A 21,895-nucleotide genomic window follows, 5' to 3' on the forward strand; every position below is an offset into this window, starting at 1 on the left:
ACTCAGCTGCTGGCAGCAGGCCGAGGAAGGTGTGGGGAAGGCTGAGCTGGTAGAGCCTGTTTGGGGAGAACAAGAGCTAGCTGAGACCTGCTGAGACCTGCATGTTTTGGAATCTGCCTGTGGCTTCCCTGGGCCATCCACACACCCTGTCTCCACACATGAGCCAGGCACATAAGACAAATGAAAAACAGGACACTTTTAGTAGGATGTGCAGGGGACATGACCTGCCTTCTTCAAGGTCTCTAGCCTGGGGGTGAGCACTTGTGCATCTCCTTCTGCTGCTCTGTTCTTTTCAGTAGCACTACTCCAGGGGACAAACCATGTACCAGCACGGGTATACCACACATCCTCTTAGTCCTCACTCTCTCATCAGGTACCCTCCAGGCATCCCTTTTCCTTTTCTCACTTCACCCAATACAGTCAGGTACCATGTTCTCCACAGGAACTTTACTGCTTAGGCTGGTAGACACGGGACTGAAAGAAGGCACTGAGGAGCCCCCTCCTCCTTTCCAGAACACTTGTAAGTACCTTAGGCAGTATAAAATAGTCACCAGAAACCACTAACTCCACCACATGTCATTTTGCTCTTCCTCTCCAGAGGAGAATAGAGGATGGACACAACCTCCATCACTCTGTGTGCAAGGTCTGGGAACAGGTCAGCCAGCAAAGCCCCATGGCCTCAGGGAAGATCCATGGGGACCCACTGCTGTCAGATGTCCTCCTTTAAGCATTAACAGTGAGGACCATCTGTGCACCACCTGGGTGAGCTTTCATCATACACTGGGTTGGAGTGGATCATATCCTGTCCAAGACAAGCCGAGTCACATAGGATCTGCACTAGTCACACAAAGGCAGTGCTTTCAATGGAAGCAGCACTGGACTGTCTGAAAGTACCTCTTGTTTCAGGAAAGTTTCAAAGCCCTTTAGTAATGTCATTTACTAATGTCAAGTGACACTCTGGGAGGAATGATCTGAAGAGCTCTGCTATTCCTGGCATGCCTGAGGCCGGGGCACTGTTTCCAATGTCCTCTACAGCTGCGTGACTCATGTGTGCCTGCAGTTCAGGGCTGTTCCCACATTTTCAGCATCATGACGACAGACAGACAGGTGCACTGGGAGGCTGACAATATGCTCTGCTACTTGGTGCTTTGAAGTGCAAGAGGTGGACTATTCCATCCCTGCCCCTCATTGTCATTAGGAAATGATAAAAGAATGTACAAAATGTCCTTCTCTCTGCATGAGGCAAGGAACTTTTGGAACACTGAGAAACGCTACAATTCTGGATCCGCTTGAGAGAGAAGTGCCTAACTCTTCAAGTTACTCTTCCTTGTTTTCATTATTTCACATGCTTTTTGGGCAATATGGTCTAGCACCTCACCACTCTCAGATGTGCTATCTAACATCAAACCTAAATCTCCCCTCTTCTGGTTTAAAGTTGGTTTAAAGAGGGCTTCTCTTTTCACCATCAGACTCAGCTTAGAGTCATCAGCATACCTACCCAGGGCACACCCAATTCTATTGACTACGTTGCTGATCAAGATGTTGGGAGAGCATGAACATTAGCATGATGAGTATAGGAAACATACTTCTTATCCTCAGTGCTGGTTACCGGGGGATTTCCTCTAGCTCCAGACAGTGTTTCCATGCCATTGAGCTTGAAAACATCTATAGACACGTGGGTCTTTTCTCTCATTTGGGACTGTTCAATCTTGACATTCTGACTGAGCACAGCACACCACATCCTGCATGTCTCTGCATGGAGAGCATTTCAGAGGCGACCTCTGCTATATTTCATTGATCACTTTCAATGAGGCTGCTGGCAGTACGCATTTGGTTGGTAAAAGCATGATGGCATGCTCAACCAAGCACAGAGTGATGCTTCAGAGATGACAGGGAACATGTGACATGCCTGTAGACATTCCCCGTCAGCAGCCTCTTGCGAGAGGAGCATCTCATTCCCAGTGATACTTTTCCTTGTTATGAATCAGACTTTGTTGCCATTCCTTTTGCAGAAAACAAACCAAAAACCAAGCAGTGTATTTTTTGCAAGCATATGTTGAGTACAAGCAATGCCTTTAAGGTCTTCACTTCTGCCTCTACCCCTGCTGCAGCCCTGCTAATCTGGGCCTAACTTTTCCGTTTGGGACTGTGCAGCCTTAATGTTTTAATGGAGCTTCCAGCACCATCTACAGCACATCTCTGATGACGCACAGAGAGAAACGTCTCACAGATTTAGACAGAGAACTTACAGCGAACGCACTTGAGAGCTAACCACTGGTGTCCATCATTGCAGTCTGTCCAGGTGGAGGCTGGTGACGGGCAGTTTTCCTTAGGGGTCTTCAACATTTTTATCAGTGACACTGATGATGGGCTTAAGTGCAGCCCTAGCAAGTTTGCCAGTCACACCAAGCTGAGCGGTTTGGTTGGCACATTAAGATGATGTGAAGCCATCCTGAGGGACCTCAGCAAACTGGAAAGGCGAGCCCGCGTGAACCTCCTAAGATTCACCATAGCAAAGTGCAAGATTCTGCATCTAGGTTGGACTAAGCCCAGATGTATATGCAGTCAGGGAGAAGACCTCCTTGAGAGAGGCAATGAGGAGAAGGATCTCGGAGCCCAGGAAGATGAAAATCTGTTCATGAGCCAGAAGTGTGCTTTGCAGCTCAGAAGGCCAATTGTATCCTGAGCTCCATCAGAAGAGGTGGCCAGCCAGGACACGGAGGTGACCATCCCTCTCTACTCTGCCCCTGTGAGGTCCAATCTGGAGTACTGCATCCAGGTCTGGGGCCCCCAGTACAGGAGCTGTTGGAGAGACCAGAGAAGGTCAAGGAGATGATCCAAGGTCTGGAGAACCACCCCTGTGGAGACAGTCTGATGGAGCTGGACTTGTTCAACCAGGAGAAGAGAAGGCTGAGAGGGAAGCTCATTGCAGCCTTCCAGTATTTAAAAGGGAATAACCTCTGTTTTCTTATTATTTTCGTTAATTAATCAGGAGGGGAATCAACTTTTTACTCAGCCAGATAGTGATAGGACAATGTGTTGAATCATAGGAGGTTCACGTGAGCTCGCCTTTCCGGTTTGTTGAGGTCCCTCAGGAAGGCTTCACATCCTCCTCTTGAGTGCCATCAGAGGCAGCCATTGCATGCTGTGGGAACCATGAGAAGATGTGTTGTGTCTTCCTGCAAGCTCAGCGTTCCGCTGAAGTCTCCTGTCTGTCCGTTCTGTTGCTGAGAAGGCACAGAGCAAGTATGCAGCTGGTCTCATGGTGTAAAGGTGAGCACTCTGGACTCTGAATCCAGCGATCTGAGTTCAAATCTCAGTGAGACCTCTACTTTTGGGCTCCCAAACCTTTGCCCACAGCTGACATTCACCTAGGTCTGAAACTGAACTTGCATGAATGTGCATTCCAGTCATCCTTCTTGCTGTCCATCCTTCTCCGAGCTTTTAGCCACGCAACTGCCTTCCCCTGACATGGTCCCTCCACACCTGTCTAGCTTAGTGAGCACAGGCCCTGACCCTTCTTTGGAGCCTTCTGATTGATGGCTGCTCCCTTGTGAGGGAAACCAGCTGTAGGTCACTCTATCCCACAGCAGATGAGATGCAGACCCTGCAGTGCAAGGACTGCTCACGGCATGGTCGAGAAGAGGAGGCTGTTCAGAGCCATGTTGGGGAGTATGTAGTTTATTCCAATGAGACAGACTCCTCAACATGCCTGGAAAGCCCATTCCCACCTTCGACCATCTTCACAGAACACGAGGAATACCGTGTGTTGTGTTCTGTGGATTTCCACTGATGCGCATTGCTTTTTGTCCCCTCACAGGGGCACCAATGAGAAGAGACCGCCTGTCTCGTGCTTCTTCCACTTGTCCCTGCTCCCTCTGTAGGCATTAAACACAAATTTTCTATGCACATCACACTCACCGTTATGTATACAGGCTGTATACGTGGAGTAAAGAAGTTTCAGGCACAGCTGGAGGCGTGTGATCAACCTGATGCCCGCAGTTGTCTCCTGTCAGTAAATGGTTAGTGTTTTTACAGGAGTGACCCCGTAGAGGGCACGTCTAGCAGAGTAGGCACCATTTCACGATTTTGGATTACAGTCTCAGATGGATGATCTGATTTACAGACGGTCCTGTGTAGAGCTAGGAGCTGGACTCGATGATCCTTTCGGGTCCCGTCCAACTTGGGATATTGCATGGGTATATGATCCTATGATCTTTCCCTGAGGTTTACTCACTCTCAGGCTGGCCAGCTTTTCTCCCTGTCCTGAGGCCTTGGATGCACTCTACTGAGGAGGGACTGAGGGCAGTGTTCCATACCCCGAAGGCTCTTTGCTCTTCTATCTCACAAAGTTCCTGAGTTAGACGTCCATGACCATGCGCTTTGGTGAAACTGACCACGTAGTGGTGCTTCTTCCAGCGTGGGAAGGGAGCTTGGGCTGCGCAGTGTAGAGGCTGTTGGAAGCCATCAAATCGTGGTACAGAAGTGAGATCAAAGGGATGCCGGCGTCCGTCCCCAAAACTGACCCACGCTCAAACTGACCTGTTTTGCTCAGCACACTGATCCCACTGTCCAGAGGCCTGAACGGCCTGCTTTTGAGAAGGGAAGAGGGCAGGGAGCCAAACCCTGAAGGCTCTTTGCTGTGGGCCAGGGATGCAACATCCCATTCCACACATTTCAAAGTACAAAGGCACATGGGGTCAGCCTCCCAATGCACCTGTCAGTCACCGTGATGCGGAAGAGCTGGGGAAAACCCTGAAGTGCAGTCACACACTAGTCACGTAGCTGTGGAGTGCAGAGCTTCTGGACTCGTTTCTCCCACAGCGCTGCTTTCCTCATCAAGGTCATTTCAAAGGTTCTGTGTGCCGTTCTTGAAACAAAGAGCATCTTACACACTCTGGTCCTGCTGCCACCCAAAGCCTTTCCTTTTCATTGCTGGTGCAGAGCTTGAGTTACTCACGTTGGATTGGAAAGGGCCTTTGGAGATGATCTACTCCAACCCACTGTGTGTTGCAGGCACACCTAGATGAGGTTTCTAGGTGGGATACGTCACCCTTTGTTGATCTCACCCACTACATGGGTGTTTTCACGTAAGTCCTGGCCCTAACTGCACTCTACTCCTTCAATTTCCCCTGCTGACGCGTTTACCTATTGGCCGCTTTTGTGAAGTAAGAGGCACGTGCCCACCAAATAGGAACTCAGTCACCTGAGAAGGGGCTGATGTACTGATGCCACAACTAACGCGGGGCTCTCTCTGATGACCTTTACATGCCCACAGGTGAGGATTCCTGTGCAGCTCCTCCTGCTCCCAAAGCGGCCATCTTCCTCCCCCAGCACTTCAGTTCCAGCTGCCAGGGGACATTAAAGCATTCGCTCTCCTCCTCAGAGCCACAGTGCCGCTTGGTTTCTTTCCCAGGACACCCACGTGAGGGCGATGCTGAGAACTACCGGGGGAGATCTGTCTTCTCTGGTCAAAGGCTTCAAGACCAGTCTGTCTGATCTAGTCTCTCTCTGTCTCAAGTGAATATTCTCTCCATTCTCCCCCATGCTTTCCACCTCTCTATGCTGGCTGGCCAAAGGAGCAGATTCTGCTTTGGAGAGGATGCTGATGTGTATCATGCTCTGTATGCAGAGCACAGTGTTATTTCCTGAGAAGTAGTGTGGCTTGGCAACAGACCATACAAGACGATGTCACTAGCTGCCACGGCACAAGGAAGGTCTCCCTCCTCTGTTTCCAAAGATAAGAGGGAATCTGCATTTATTAGTTGCCTGCGTGGGTAACGGAGGCAGGAGGAAAACAAGGCAGACAGCCTCCAGCTGTGCCACACAACGTTTTTAATGAGAAGAAACAAAGGGTCTTTAATACAGATGGGAAGGAAACTGCTGACAGTCTTCAGAGGGGTAGAGGCAACGATGCGCCCATATACGCTTTTGCTTCTTCCTCCCATGCACCCTCTCTGTGCAGCTATTAAATACACAGACGGGAAGCCCCCCGAGCCATCTGTTCTTCACGCAAGCAATTCCCTGCTCTTCCTGCCTCTCCTGATAGAATACATCACAGAAGCACAGTGCGGTTGCGACTGGGAGGGACCACAGCAGGACATGTTATCTTTCTCTTGCCTGGGAATGGCCTCGCTGCCATGGGAGACGGCAGGTTCTCCCTCTACTGTTTCCAGTGATATCAGGCAAGCTGAGGGCAGTGCGCACTGCTTTACTTATCAGAGCAGGTGACCAATGGCATCAGGAAGAAAAGAAATCACAAGTCCCAAGCTGTGCTGCACAGTCTTTAATGAGAAGGAAAAAACAAAGTGGCTCAGTACAGATGGGAAGAAGATTGTTTGCAGTCTTCAGAGAGGTAGAAGCAACGATCCACCCATATCCGGGATGTGTTCTTCAAATGGAATGATCCATTGGCTTCAGCAGTTAAAAGTGCAGCGTGGGCGAGGCAGACACAGCCCTGAGCCCCCCAGACCAAGGGAGCCCCCAGAAGAGATGGGAACGCCCGCGGTGCTGAGGGAGCTGCCAACTGCAGCTGACAGAGAGGATCCCACGGCTGTGCTCTGAGGGAAGGAGGTGAGGATGGGGCCCGGCAGCGTCACCACCACAGGGGAGGCCTCGATAACCACAGTCGAGTCAGCGCAGCGGGCGACACATGGCTCACTGCAGCTGCTTGCCAGTGGGGTTGGCCCACAGGTACCGCAGGAGGATGGAACACAGGGTCTGCAGCACGACATCTCTTGCTGAGGGAGGCAAAGCTGAAACACAGAGCAGGGAGGGAACATGGACCCTAAAGTCGGTCAGGCTTTCTTTTCTCCTGCTCTCTCACCCGCACCCCTTGCTCCGCTCCGGCTCTGTTTTTACTTCCATGCTCAGAAAGAGGCTGCAGCTGATTTTGCTAACAAACATAATAGCTGTGCCATCTCACCTCTAGGCTGTACTGGACAGACTGGCAGAAAATCTCTGATTTATAAGATGCTTGTTGCACCAGGGCAGCCTCCTGCGTATCCGCGTGCCAAGACTGCACTTCGCTGTCTGGTCAGTGCCATCTGCTGCAGGCAATAACTCTGGAGGGCACGCACCCTCGCAGCTGACCTCCGTTAATCTGACTTTCCTTGAAAGATCCCACGTCTTCCCACCTCTACACCCCCATCACTCTTCCACAGGAAAAGAGTTTGCAGTCCTGAAACGTTTGGATTGCCACGCCATACTGAGGCAGCCTATATCGCAACCAAACTGAGGAGCTAGCGTGACAGCAGTCAAGCCCACGGGGGGAGTTTGGGTGAAGGGAGGCTTACCTCGTTCCTGGAGGAAAGCGAGGGAAGCAAAGACGATGCTGAGCCTGCTGCAGCACGAGCTTTTATGCTGTGTTCCTGACGCACGTGAGGACAGAAACATTCCATGGTCATGAAACATCAAAGCAGCTAGCGGTTGGTGATTGCATAGGCCTTGCTAGTAATTAATATCTTGCTTCTTTCTCCTGAAAATTTTTGCTGCAGATTCATACTGCCTCCCATCAAATTAGTTCATCTGTATTCCTTTGTCCTAAGGCCAATTGACTGAGTTGGAGTTCTCCGTTTAGGTTCTCGGGGATTTCCATCGAATTTCCGTCATACGGATGTCATTTGTTGCATTACTTTGTTCCTGGTGAGCACGGCCAGCAGTCACTGTGAACGTCATCCATGAAGGACACCAGTGGTTAGCTCTCAAGTGTGTTTGGTGCAAGCTCTCCGGCTAAATCTGTGCGACATTTCTCCCTGTGCGTCATCAGAGATGTGCTGTAGATGGTGGAGGAAGCTCCATCAAGACATCAAGGCAGCACAATCCCAAATGAAAAAAGAGGCCCAGATCAACAGGGATGTTGAAGGGATGCAGGCTGCAGGAAAGACTCTAAAGGCATTGCCTGTACTCTGTATGCACTTACACAAACTGCACTGTTTTTTCGCTTTTGTTTTACCAAATGAAAGGCAATGAATGCAGATGTATAACAAGGAAGAACAGAGATGAGAGCAAAATGCTTCTCTCAAGAGGTTGCTGACCGTGAAACTTGTAGCCACGTCACATGTTCCCCGTCATCTCTGAAGCATCATTCCTTGGGGATTGTCCTCGTGCTTTTACCAACAAGAAGAGCACGGGCAGCTGTCCTGACAAAATTCCGTGATGAAGTGCAAGAGAATTCACCTCTGAAATGCTCTCTGTGCAGGCAGTCTGAAAGTAACGCTATGAGACTTTTCTCCTTGTGGGCAATCAGAGACATGCAGGAGGTGGTCCAGTGCATTCAGACAGAACATCAAGATTGTACAGTCCCAAATGAGAGAAAAGACCCACGTGTCTATGGATGTTTTCAAACTCAGTGGCATGGTATAAATGCTTGGAGCTAGAGAAAAATCCCTGTAAGCTGCACTGAGGTCTGCCAGTCCATTTCCTGCACTCATCGTTCTAATGTTTGTACTTTCCGACAACTTGATCAGCAACATAGTCAGTAGAACTGAGCATGCCCAGAGTATGTATGCTGATGGCTCAAGGCTGAGTCTGGTGGTGAAAAGAGAAGGGGGAACAACTTTAATCCAAAAGAGGGGAGATCTAGGTTTTATGTCATAAAGAAGTGTTCTACTCTGAGGGTAGCGGGGCGCTGGACCGGGTTGCGCCAAGAGCGTGTTAGGTAATGAAAGCCAAGAAGGGTAACTTCTGTCTCAAGTGGATTCTGACTAGGATGTCTGTAGCCGTGTTCCGTGGCATTCCAAAGGTTTCTCTTTCAGGCAGAGGACTGCTTGTACACTCATCATTCTTTTATCTTCCTGCCGTCTTCCTTGGAGACTTGACTATGTTGTCCTACTTATTCCAACCAGGAACAGATATCAGTTTGAGCAGTGGAAAAGCTGTTGGAACTCACCAAATCTGCCTGTGGGAGTCAGATCAAAGCAAAACCAGCGTCCTTCCCTGAAACTGACCCGTACTCAAACTAACCTGCTTTGCTCAGCAACACATTAATCTCTTTGACCACAGTCCTGCATAGCCTCCTTTTGAGGAGAGGCTCAGGGCTGGGAGTCCACTCGATGCATTTCAAAGGTCAAAGTGACAGAACAGCAGCCACCCTGCCATCATGTCATCATGATGGGGAAGAGTTGGGAAAAACCCTGAACCGCATACACACACGAGTCATGCGGCTGTGGAAAGCTGTGGAAATGATGTCTTGGCCTCAGGTATGCCAGGAATAGCAGATCTCCAAGTGTCATTCCTCCCAAGTGCCACTTTCCTCATCACAGACATTACTGAAGGTCTTTGAACCATTCCTGAGACCAGTGGAATATCTAGTGCTGCTTGCTTTGAAAGCGCTGCCTTTGTGTGACTAGTGCAGATCCTGTGTGACTTGGCTTGTCTTGGAAAGAACTTCTGGATATGATCCACTCCAACCTGGCTTATGGTGAAAGCTCACCCAGGTGAGATTTCTCAGCTGCTCACCAGCGAACAACTTCTTGGTGCTCCCCGGTGGTCCAAGCTTGTGTGTGTCCCGTCTTCCTGACAGCACTACTTGATGGCTGAAGAGGAGAAAATGTGAGCCAGTGTCAGAAATGGGGAAGAAAGCCAGACTGGAGAAGCAAGGAAAAGGCAATGATCATGTGGAGCGTATTCACAGTGTGACCCCTGGGATGATCAGAGGCCTGGTGCTCCAGCCCTGTGAGGATAGTGTGACATTGCGACAGAGAGTCTGAGGAACCAGGGTTTTCTTAGCTACAAGGCAAAATGTTTCTGCAGCGCCTTGCAGTGCCTAAAAAGAGGATGGAGTTGGCAAAGGATTGCAGAGGAATGATTGAGCCCCAGTGCCAGTGGGAAAGAGGCTGGTGTGCAGCCCATGCTGTGGACGAGGGTGACGAACGGTGCCATCTCTGAGAATTGCAACTTTGTGGAAGGAGCCTGAGTTCAGGGCATCTCAGGTCGACTGGCAGTCCAAGAAAGAGTTACAAGTGTGGCTAGTGCAGAGCAAGGGCGCGCTGCTCATTAAGTGGCCCTGCTGAAACTGCAGTTTGAGAAAGCAAGTGGGAAGATTCCTAAACTTCTTTCTGCTTTTTTGTGTGCAGTTCCTGTGGTCCTCAAGCAGCCCGTTATGTCTTTGTTTAGCACTCTTCAGCCCAGGGAGGAGTTCACAGTGCATCATATGGATCTGGACTGAAGGAGGCTGCAGGCCATGCAGAGCAGACTCTGGGCCAGAACTGCAGCCCTTGGAGAGAGAACCCCATGGATGAGCATCTGACCTGGCAGGAGCTGCCACGAAGCCGTCATTTTGCTGCACTCCTTTCCCTCTCTTACCCCCACGGTCCTGGATTCCTGAGGGGCAGTCTAAGCTTTGAGACCTGAAGCAAAGAATGCGTTCTGCATCTCTGCCTTCTCAGTGTTCCCTGTTACCACATCACCCGCCTCATTCAGAAGTGGACCCACATTTTCCCTGCTGTTACTTCTGCTATTGAGATACTTTAAAAATCTTTTCTTATTATTCTTGATTTCCTTTGCTAGACTGAATTCCAAGTGGGCCTTAACTTTCCCTGTTGCATCCTTGCAGGCTCTGTCAGCACTCCTATCTTCCTCCCATGTGACGAGGCCCTTTTTCCACATTCCATAGATTTTCTTCTTGCCCTCGAGTATATCCTCGAGTACCTTGCTCATCCACGCAGGCCTCCTGCCACCTTTCTTGACTTCTTACTCTTAGGGATGCATAGATGATATTATGTTCTATTTTTCTCCACAGACAGCCAGTATGTGATGTTGTCTACGACTTTACTATCTGACTAATTTCAATTCTTTCAGCATGAACAGTCAACTGAAGTTGCCTATTCCCACTTTCTCAGCATGCATCCACTCTTTTAGGTTCTAAGTTTGTGCTCGGTTTCCTTTGTTGTCCCAATCTTCAGGCTAGCTTTTGTTCTCAGGTGTCTTCTTCAAGGACACCAGCTGCTTTAGTCACAATTTCTGCCAATTCTCAGGACAGATTACCTGGCCAAATTCCAAGGCTAGCAGCTTCCAGGCTGAGAATCGTTACCACTGTTACTGTTCAGCAGCCATTTGATGCCAGTTTGTTGGCATGGTCTGATAATATGCATAACCACTCTCATCACAGAAAAGGACACAGACACGCTGGTGGTATGGTGAGCACAGCTGCTGTCAAAGCAGTTAACATGGATCTGGGGGGTCCTGACCAACACAAACAATTTCTTCTGCTAAGTGTCCCTTGCATCTCCTGCAGGTCATCTGTCCTTGCCTCCCTTCAGCCTTGCTGTATGGCCAGGCTCCATGGCTTTAGCCATGTTAAATGAAGACTTACAGGGATGCTTAGTGACCATAAGGATTTTCTTAAAGAAATCTGAAGCACTGAGCAGGTGCCCAAAGAAGTTTGGGTAACTGGTTCTTGGCCTAACAAACTAACCTCCTGAGATGCCTTCCACTCAAGATCCTTCCACTCAAGCTCCTTCCATGAAGCAACAAGTCTCATAAGCATCTGTGTTCTACTCTTTCCTCTGCAGCACCGTCTGCACATAAGCCTCTTCCCCACTGGCTCTGGAGCTCAGTCGTTCCTCAGCACTTGGCATATCCTCTGCTATCTCTCCCTGGCTCTAGACCCATTCCCATGCACTGACTCCTTGAGAGCGACACAGTCTTATCCCAAGGGTTCATGTGGCAGAGCCCTCACTGCCAGCATGCTGGATCTCATGGTGGAAATAACTGTTCCCATAGAAATGAGCCACACAGTAGCACAACAGGCCAAGTGTTTGTCTTTTCATCTCCTCTATGCTGTGGGGAGAAACTAAAGGATTCAGAGGAAGAGTACGCTGTGCCTTAAGCCCCTTGGCAGCACACTGGCATGTGCAGAGCTACCACTCGCTAACAATTTCTTTGATTCCTTCCATGAAGTATGTACATGCTCCCCTGTGAGCTCTGCTCTGCAGCCTGCACACCCCATGTCTTAATTCCTGGGGAAAGAGCGTAAAGAGCTCAGCTCAGGAAATGCCCTCGCTCAGGCCAAGAGGGACAAGGAAGGTCCAATGACGTGACCCCGTGGCCAATCCACTGACACTTTTCATTCTTAAACTCACATTCTGCATTATCATAGTATCATAGTATCATAGTATCGTGCGAGTTGGAAGGGACCTTAGAGATCATCGAGTCCAACTCCCGGGATTCGAGCCCTCTAGAGTAGCAGAGCGGCAGTTCTACCACTTGCGCCACAGGGTGGATTCGAACCCGGGCCTCCAGTGTTGCAAGCGGTGGTTCTAACACCGTGATATTGCTTTGGCAGTCAGCAAATGGCTTGCCTAAAATGATCATCTTTTTTAGACTCATCTGAATACCTCCCACGAGATCTCCTTCTCTTAGGGAGAACGTATAGCAAGGGGTGTTTTCAGGAAGAATGGACACACATAGGCTGGGAAATGTTCAAATATCTGGATGTCTTGAAGCTAGAGGAGAGATGACAAGGGGGCTCACTGTCTTCCACTGCCTAATGCATGCTCTGGTGAGTGGACAGCAGCTTCTGGTTGGAGATACTCAAGAGAAGATGAAACTGAAGTTCCATACAGTACCAGGAGACTAAAAATCTCAGTGAGACTGGGTTTTTGTTTGTTTATTTATTTATTTATTTATTTATTTATTTATTTATTTATTTTCCTCAGGGACACACTGATTCTCCATCTACAGCTTTTTCAAAAGTCAGATGGGCAAAGCTCCCACTAATCCCTATCTTGGCAGTCAGCCCTGCACTCAACTGGAGGCTGAATTACATTCCTGCACTCTGCCTTCCAACCTCCGCTTTACTTTGTTGTGCTTTATGGTTTGGGCTTGTGGGATTTTTCTGTTTGCTTATTTATTTGTTTGTGGGTTTTTGTTTTGTTTTGCTTTGCACTTGTTGCAGTTTTAAGTAAAAGCCCGTGATTCCCTGTGAGAATCATAATTTGAGATGATGAGGATTCATTTGAGATGAATTATTGTTCCTATGTGGTTTTGGTGGGTGATGGTTATTCACTGCAGACAGACCACTCTGTTCCAGTGATGACATGGAGTTCAGTATATGATCTTTTCAGAAACGCCTTTGCTCGTGGGTTTTTTGTTAGACAGAGGATGGTTTGAATGCACACATCCCCATGGTCCATATGATGACACCCCAAAACACCCATTCTCTCATGTTGAGCTCTGTTGCTTCATCTAGGTGTGAAAACCCACACCTAGTTATTTCTAGGAGTGATCACCACGAGCCAAAGGGCCAGACTGTGCTCCACGGCAACACAAAGAGCATGAGAGCTGGACACTGAACACCACTAGTTCTGCATTACACTTGTGTGCCACTGACTGGAAAGCTCATCTGGGAAGAAATGATGGACTGAAAAAGAAAAGTCTGCTCCAACAGAACTTTCCCAGCCAGTGCTGGAGTTCTGAATTCCGCTACTTAATTCCCTTTACACCCAAGACCTTACCCCACATCCACAACCCTGGGGATTGCTCACCACCACTGCTTTCATCCTCACTGCCACTTCCTGGTGTCCAACTTGTGGCTCTAGGAAGGTCAGCTGAGAGAGCCACTGGATAGTTGTGGAGTCCAGCACTACATCCCCTTCTCAAATTGAAGTGTTTCTATCTGGTGGGCACGTGCCTCTTACCTCACAAAAGCAGTCAATAGCCGAACTATTCAGGAGGAAAAATAAAAGTAAGTAAAACGTTAGGGGCAGGGTGGAAGGAAGGGATGCCATTCAGTGGGACCTCGACAGACTTGAAAGATGGGCCCAGGTGAACCTAATGAGGTTCAACACAATGAAGTGCAACGTTTTGCACTTGGGCTGGAGGAATCCCAGGCATTTATACAGACTGGAAGGACCAGCCCCTGAGAGTGGCCCTGTGGAGAAGGACCTTGGGGTCCTGGTGGATGAAAAACTTTACAAGACCCAGCAGTGTGCTCTTGCAGCTTGGAAAGCAAATGGTATCCTGGGCTCCATCAGAAGAGGTGTGGCCAACAGGGACAGGCAGGTGATTGTCCCTCCCTGAGAGCTGTTTGTGCTAGGCAAGATCTAGAATGGGTGATGTGTGCCACACAGAAACCTCATCTAGGTGAGCCTGCAACACACAGGGTGTTGGAGTGGATCATCTGTAAAAGTCATTTCCAATCCAGCATTGTGTAAGGTAGGCTGTGCACCAGCCACCCAAAGGCATTGCCTTGAAAGACAGCAGAAGAAGAACGTGTAAAAGCACCAAGAAATATCAAAAACTCTTTAGAAAAGGCCTTGATGAGGAAAGCAACACTCTGGGAGGAATGACACAAGGAGCCTGAGGCCAGGACACCATTTCCACTGCTTTCCACAGCTTCATGATTCGTGAGTGCCCGCAGTTCAGGGTTTTTCCCAACTCTTCCACACTGTGATGACAGACAGGTGCTCTGGGAGGCTGATGCTATGTCCCTTTGAACTCTGAAATGCGTGGAATGGGCTGTTCTAGGCAAAGTCCTCTAAGAAGAGCCTTCCAGGACTGTCTCCCTGCTCTGAGCCCCTCTTCAAGAGAAGGCCATGCAGGACATTGGTCAGTGAGATGAATGTGCTGAGCAAAGCAGGTAAATGTTAGTGTGGTTCAGGTTCAGAGAAGGATGCCAGCATTACTCTGATCACAGGTCCACAGCAAGACTTGTTGATTTCCAGGAGCTTCTCCATTGTACAATCTGAGCTCTGTTCCCTGGTTAAAAGAAGCAGGACAACACATTTAGGACACCGAGGAGGATGGCTGTGGACATTCTAATCAGGAGCCATGAGAGAGAGAAGTGCCTAAGTCTCCAAAACGTTCTTCCTTGTTTCATTACTACCTCTTTGGGCATAAAAGTCATCAGTATGAGTAGCAAAGATTCAAAGCACTCAGTGCTGCATACAGGGGGCTTCCCTCGAGCTCAAAGCACTATTTCTATGCCAATGAGTCTGAAAAGAAATGTGGAGATATAGGTCTATTAGGTCATTTGAAAGCGCACAGTCTTGGTGTTCTGTCTGAATGCACTGGACCACCTCCTGCATGTCTCTGATTGCCCACAAGGAGAAACGTCTCATAGCGTTACTTTCAGACTGCCTGCACAGAGAGCATTTCAGAGGTGAATTCTCTTGCACTTCATCACGGAATTTTGTCAGGACAGCTGCCCGTGCTCTTCTTGTTGGTAAAAGCACGAGGACAATCCCCAAGGAATGATGCTTCAGAGATGACGGGGAACATGTGACGTGGCTACAAGTTTCACGGTCAGCAACCTCTTGAGAGAAGCATTTTGCTCTCATCTCTGTTCTTCCTTGTTATACATCTGCATTCATTGCCTTTCATTTGGTAAAACAAAAGCGAAAAAACAGTGCAGTTTGTGTAAGTGCATACAGAGTACAGGCAATGCCTTTAGAGTCTTTCCTGCAGCCTGCATCCCTTCAACATCCCTGTTGATCTGGGCCTCTTTTTTCATTTGGGATTGTGCTGCCTTGATGTCTTGATGGAGCTTCCTCCACCATCTACAGCACATCTCTGATGACGCACAGGGAGAAATGTCGCACAGATTTAGCCGGAGAGCTTGCACCAAACACACTTGAGAGCTAACCACTGGTGTCCTTCATGGATGACGTTCACAGTGACTGCTGGCCGTGCTCACCAGGAACAAAGTAATGCAACAAATGACATCCGTATGACGGAAATTCGATGGAAATCCCCGAGAACCTAAACGGAGAACTCCAACTCAGTCAATTGGCCTTAGGACAAAGGAATACAGATGAACTAATTTGATGGGAGGCAGTATGAATCTGCAGCAAAAATTTTCAGGAGAAAGAAGCAAGATATTAATTACTAGCAAGGCCTATGCAATCACCAACCGCTAGCTGCTTTGATGTTTCATGACCATGGAATGTTTCTGTCCTCACGTGCGTCAGGAACACAGCATAAAAGCTCGTGCTGCAGCAGGCTCAGCATCGTCTTTGCTTCCCTCGCTTTCCTCCAGGAACGAGGTAAGCCTCCCTTCACCCAAACTCCTCCCGTGGGCTTGACTGCTGTCACGCTAGCTCCTCAGTTTGGTTGCGATATAGGCTGCCTCAGTATGGCGTGGCAATCCAAACGTTTCAGGACTGCAAACTCTTTTCCTGTGGAAGAGTGATGGGGGTGTAGAGGTGGGAAGACGTGGGATCTTTCAAGGAAAGTCAGATTAACGGAGGTCAGCTGCGAGGGTGCATGCCCTCCAGAGTTATTGCCTGCAGCAGATGGCACTGACCAGACAGCGAAGTGCAGTCTTGGCACGCGGATACGCAGGAGGCTGCCCTGGTGCAACAAGCATCTTATAAATCAGAGATTTTCTGCCAGTCTGTCCAGTACAGCCTAGAGGTGAGATGGCACAGCTATTATGTTTGTTAGCAAAATCAGCTGCAGCCTCTTTCTGAGCATGGAAGTAAAAACAGAGCCGGAGCGGAGCAAGGGGTGCGGGTGAGAGAGCAGGAGAAAAGAAAGCCTGACCGACTTTAGGGTCCATGTTCCCTCCCTGCTCTGTGTTTCAGCTTTGCCTCCCTCAGCAAGAGATGTCGTGCTGCAGACCCTGTGTCCCATCCTCCTGCGGTACCTGTGGGCCAACCCCACTGGCAAGCAGCTGCAGTGAGCCATGTGTCGCCCGCTGCGCTGACTCGACTGTGGTTATCGAGGCCTCCCCTGTGGTGGTGACGCTGCCGGGCCCCATCCTCACCTCCTTCCCTCAGAGCACAGCCGTGGGATCCTCTCTGTCAGCTGCAGTTGGCAGCTCCCTCAGCACCGCGGGCGTTCCCATCTCTTCTGGGGGCTCCCTTGGTCTGGGGGGCTCAGGGCTGTGTCTGCCTCGCCCACGCTGCACTTTTAACTGCTGAAGCCAATGGATCATTCCATTTGAAGAACACATCCCGGATATGGGTGGATCGTTGCTTCTACCTCTCTGAAGACTGCAAACAATCTTCTTCCCATCTGTACTGAGCCACTTTGTTTTTTCCTTCTCATTAAAGACTTTGTGCAGCACAGCTTGGGACTTGTGATTTCTTTTCTTCCTGATGCCATTGGTCACCTGCTCTGATAAGTAAAGCAGTGCGCACTGCCCTCAGCTTGCCTGATATCATTGGAAACAGTAGAGGGAGAACCTGCACCCTCCCATGGCAGCGAGGCCATTCCCAGGCAAGAGAAAGGTAACATGTCCTGCTGTGGTCCCTCCCAGTCGCAACCGCACTGTGCTTCTGTGATGTATTCTATCAGGAGAGGCAGGAAGAGCAGGGAATTGCTTGCGTGAAGGACAGACGGCTCGGGGGGCTTCCCGTCTGTGTATTTAATAGCTGCACAGAGAGGGTGCATGGGAGGAAGAAGCAAGTGAGTAGCAGCCTCTTCTCAGCATTGGAATGAGGTCAGGGATCAGCATGCAGATATGTCTGTAGCCAAGGCACAGGAAAGTATTCAGACACATGAGAGTGGTAGGCTTTCCTGATTGGCCTGCAGGGTAAGGAGTTAACCACAGGAGAGTGTTGTCTTGAGTGCCATCAGAGGCAGCCATTGCATGCTGTGGGAACCATGAGAAGATGTGTTGTGTCTTCCTGCAAGCTCAGCGTTCTGCTGAAGTCTCCTGTCTGTCCGTTCTGTTGCTGAGAAGGCACAGAGCAAGTATGCAGCTGGTCTCATGGTGTAAAGGTGAGCACTCTGGACTCTGAATCCAGCGATCTGAGTTCAAATCTCAGTGAGACCTCTACTTTTGGGCTCCCAAACCTTTGCCCACAGCTGACATTCACCTAGGTCTGAAACTGAACTTGCATGAACGTGCATTCCAGTCATCCTTCTTGCTGTCCATCCTTCTCCGAGCTTTTAGCCACGCAACTGCCTTCCCCTGACATGGTCCCTCCACACCTGTCCAGCTTAGTGAGCACAGGCCCTGACCCTTCTTTGGATCCTTCTGATTGATGGCTGCTCCCTTGTGAGGGAAACCAGCTGTAGGTCTGTAATCGGGTTATCTAGATTTACCTGTGATAGAGGCTGCTGGCCCTGGAAGGAGGGTAATGAACAAAAACAGTGGCAGCAATCTAAGGAGAAAACTTATATTACTAAATACGAATAATACTGGAATACAGGATGACACAATATGATACAATATAATTGCAGAGAACCTGCCCTCTCCCATGGCAGCGAGGCCATTCCCAGGCAAGAGAAAGATAACATGTCCTGCTGTGGTCCCTCCCAGTCGCAACCGCACTGTGCTTCTATGATGTATTCTATCAGGAGAGGCAGGAAGAGCAGGGAATTGTTTGCGTGAAGGACAGACGGCTCGGGGGGCTTCCCGTCTGTGTATTTAATAGCTGCACAGAGAGGGTGCATGGGAGGAAGAAGCAAAAGCGTATATGGGCGCATCGTTGCCTCTACCCCTCTGAAGACTGTCAGCAGTTTTCTTCCCATCTGTATTAAAGACCCTTTGTTTCTTCTCATTAAAAACGTTGTGTGGCATAGCTGGAGGCTGTCTGCCTTGTTTTCCTCCTGCCTCTGTTACCCACGCATGCAACTAATAAATGCAGATTCCCTCTTATCTTTGGAAACAGAGGAGGGAGACCTTCCTTGTGCCGTGGCAGCTAGTGACATCGTCTTGTATGGTCTGTTGCCAAGCCATACTAATTCTCAGGAAATAATACTGTGCTCTGCATACAGAGCATGATACACATCAGCATCCTCTCCAAAGCAGAATCTGCTCCTTTGGCCAGCCAGCATAGAGAGGTGGAAAGCATGGGGGAGAATGGAGAGAATATTCACTTGAGACAGAGAGAGACTAGATCAGACAGACTGGTCTTGAAGCCTTTGACCAGAGAAGACAGATCTCCCCCGGTAGTTCTCAGCATCGCCCTCACGTGGGTGTCCTGGGAAAGAAACCAAGCGGCACTGTGGCTCTGAGGAGGAGAGCGAATGCTTTAATGTCCCCTGGCAGCTGGAACTGAAGTGCTGGGGGAGGAAGATGGCCGCTTTGGGAGCAGGAGGAGCTGCACAGGAATCCTCACCTGTGGGCATGTAAAGGTCATCAGAGAGAGCCCCGCGTTAGTTGTGGTGTCCAGTACATCAGCCCCTTCTCAGGTGAATGAGTTCCTATTTGGTGGGCACGTGCCTCTTACTTCACAAAAGCGGCCAATAGGTAAACGCGTCAGCAGGGGAAATTGAAGGAGTAGAGTGCAGTTAGGGCCAGGACTTACGTGAAAACACCCATGTAGTGGGTGAGATCAACAAAGGGTGACGTATCCCACCTAGAAACCTCATCTAGGTGTGCCTGCAACACACAGTGGGTTGGAGTAGATCATCTCCAAAGGCCCTTTCCAATCCAACGTGAGTAACTCAAGCTCTGCACCAGCAATGAAAAGGAAAGGCTTTGGGTGGCAGCAGGACCAGAGTGTGTAAGATGCTCTTTGTTTCAAGAACGGCACACAGAACCTTTGAAATGACCTTGATGAGGAAAGCAGCGCTGTGGGAGAAACGAGTCCAGAAGCTCTGCACTCCACAGCTACGTGACTAGTGTGTGACTGCACTTCAGGGTTTTCCCCAGCTCTTCCGCATCACGGTGACTGACAGGTGCATTGGGAGGCTGACCCCATGTGCCTTTGTACTTTGAAATGTGTGGAATGGGATGTTGCATCCCTGGCCCACAGCAAAGAGCCTTCAGGGTTTGGCTCCCTGCCCTCTTCCCTTCTCAAAAGCAGGCCGTTCAGGCCTCTGGACAGTGGGATCAGTGTGCTGAGCAAAACAGGTCAGTTTGAGCGTGGGTCAGTTTTGGGGACGGACGCCGGCATCCCTTTGATCTCACTTCTGTACCACGATTTGATGGCTTCCAACAGCCTCTACACTGCGCAGCCCAAGCTCCCTTCCCACGCTGGAAGAAGCACCACTACGTGGTCAGTTTCACCAAAGCGCATGGTCATGGACGTCTAACTCAGGAACTTTGTGAGATAGAAGAGCAAAGAGCCTTCGGGGTATGGAACACTGCCCTCAGTCCCTCCTCAGTAGAGTGCATCCAAGGCCTCAGGACAGGGAGAAAAGCTGGCCAGCCTGAGAGTGAGTAAACCTCAGGGAAAGATCATAGGATCATATACCCATGCAATATCCCAAGTTGGACCGGACCCGAAAGGATCATCGAGTCCAGCTCCTAGCTCTACACAGGACCGTCTGTAAATCAGATCATCCATCTGAGACTGTAATCCAAAATCGTGAGATGGTGCCTACTCTGCTAGACGTGCCCTCTACGGGGTCACTCCTGTAAAAACACTAACCATTTACTGACAGGAGACAACTGCGGGCATCAGGTTGATCACACGCCTCCAGCTGTGCCTGAAACTTCTTTACTCCACGTATACAGCCTGTATACATAATGGTGAGTGTGATGTGCATAGAAAATTTGTGTTTAATGCCTACAGAGGGAGCAGGGACAAGTGGAAGAAGCACGAGACAGGCGGTCTCTTCTCATTGGTGCCCCTGTGAGGGGACAAAAAGCAATGCGCATCAGTGGAAATCCACAGAACACAACACACGGTATTCCTCGTGTTCTGTGAAGATGGTCGAAGGTGGGAATGGGCTTTCCAGGCATGTTGAGGAGTCTGTCTCATTGGAATAAACTACATACTCCCCAACATGGCTCTGAACAGCCTCCTCTTCTCGACCATGCCGTGAGCAGTCCTTGCACTGCAGGGTCTGCATTTCATCTGCTGTGGGATAGAGTGACCTACAGCTGGTTTCCCTCACAAGGGAGCAGCCATCAATCAGAAGGCTCCAAAGAAGGGTCAGGGCCTGTGCTCACTAAGCTAGACAGGTGTGGAGGGACTATGTCAGGGGAAGGCAGTTGCGTGGCTAAAAGCTCGGAGAAGGATGGACAGCAAGAAGGATGACTGGAATGCACGTTCATGCAAGTTCAGCTTCAGACCTAGGTGAATGTCAGCTGTGGGCAAAGGTTTGGGAGCCCAAAAGTAGAGGTCTCACTGAGATTTGAACTCAGATCGCTGGATTCAGAGTCCAGAGTGCTCACCTTTACACCATGAGACCAGCTGCATACTTGCTCTGTGCCTTCTCAGCAACAGAACAGACAGACAGGAGACTTCAGCGGAACGCTGAGCTTGCAGGAAGACACAACACATCTTCTCATGGTTCCCACAGCATGCAATGGCTGCCTCTGATGGCACTCAAGACAACACTCTCCTGTGGTTAACTCCTTACCCTGCAGGCCAATCAGGAAAGCCTACCACTCTCATGTGTCTGAATACTTTCCTGTGCCTTGGCTACAGACATATCTGCATGCTGATCCCTGACCTCATTCCAATGCTGAGAAGAGGCTGCTACTCACTTGCTTCTTCCTCCCATGCACCCTCTCTGTGCAGCTATTAAATACACAGACGGGAAGCCCCCCGAGCCGTCTGTCCTTCACGCAAGCAATTCCCTGCTCTTCCTGCCTCTCCTGATAGAATACATCACAGAAGCACAGTGCGGTTGCGACTGGGAGGGACCACAGCAGGACATGTTACCTTTCTCTTGCCTGGGAATGGCCTCGCTGCCATGGGAGGGTGCAGGTTCTCCCTCTACTGTTTCCAATGATATCAGGCAAGCTGAGGGCAGTGCGCACTGCTTTACTTATCAGAGCAGGTGACCAATGGCATCAGGAAGAAAAGAAATCACAAGTCCCAAGCTGTGCTGCACAAAGTCTTTAATGAGAAGGAAAAAACAAAGTGGCTCAGTACAGATGGGAAGAAGATTGTTTGCAGTCTTCAGAGAGGTAGAAGCAACGATCCACCCATATCCGGGATGTGTTCTTCAAATGGAATGATCCATTGGCTTCAGCAGTTAAAAGTGCAGCGTGGGCGAGGCAGACACAGCCCTGAGCCCCCCAGACCAAGGGAGCCCCCAGAAG

At 49.7% G+C, this 21,895-nt stretch overlaps 3 non-coding genes across 3 annotated transcripts; 2 read left to right on the forward strand and 1 right to left on the reverse strand.

The window, feature by feature from the left end:
• Positions 1-3,256: 3,256 nt before the first annotated feature.
• On the forward strand, positions 3,257-3,328 carry TRNAQ-CUG (transfer RNA glutamine (anticodon CUG)). The gene has a single exon. It is a non-coding gene; the product is annotated as a tRNA-Gln (tRNA).
• A 14,322-nt stretch (positions 3,329-17,650) lies between these two features.
• TRNAQ-CUG (transfer RNA glutamine (anticodon CUG)) lies at positions 17,651-17,722 on the forward strand. Its single transcript has one exon. It is a non-coding gene; the product is annotated as a tRNA-Gln (tRNA).
• A 3,242-nt stretch (positions 17,723-20,964) lies between these two features.
• TRNAQ-CUG (transfer RNA glutamine (anticodon CUG)) lies at positions 20,965-21,036 on the reverse strand. The gene has a single exon. It is a non-coding gene; the product is annotated as a tRNA-Gln (tRNA).
• Between the last annotated feature and the right edge of the window lie 859 nt (positions 21,037-21,895).

The sequence above is a fragment of the Excalfactoria chinensis genome, chromosome 10 (genome assembly GCF_039878825.1).
Source record: "Excalfactoria chinensis isolate bCotChi1 chromosome 10, bCotChi1.hap2, whole genome shotgun sequence".
In the NCBI taxonomy this organism is placed as follows: domain Eukaryota; kingdom Metazoa; phylum Chordata; class Aves; order Galliformes; family Phasianidae; genus Excalfactoria; species Excalfactoria chinensis.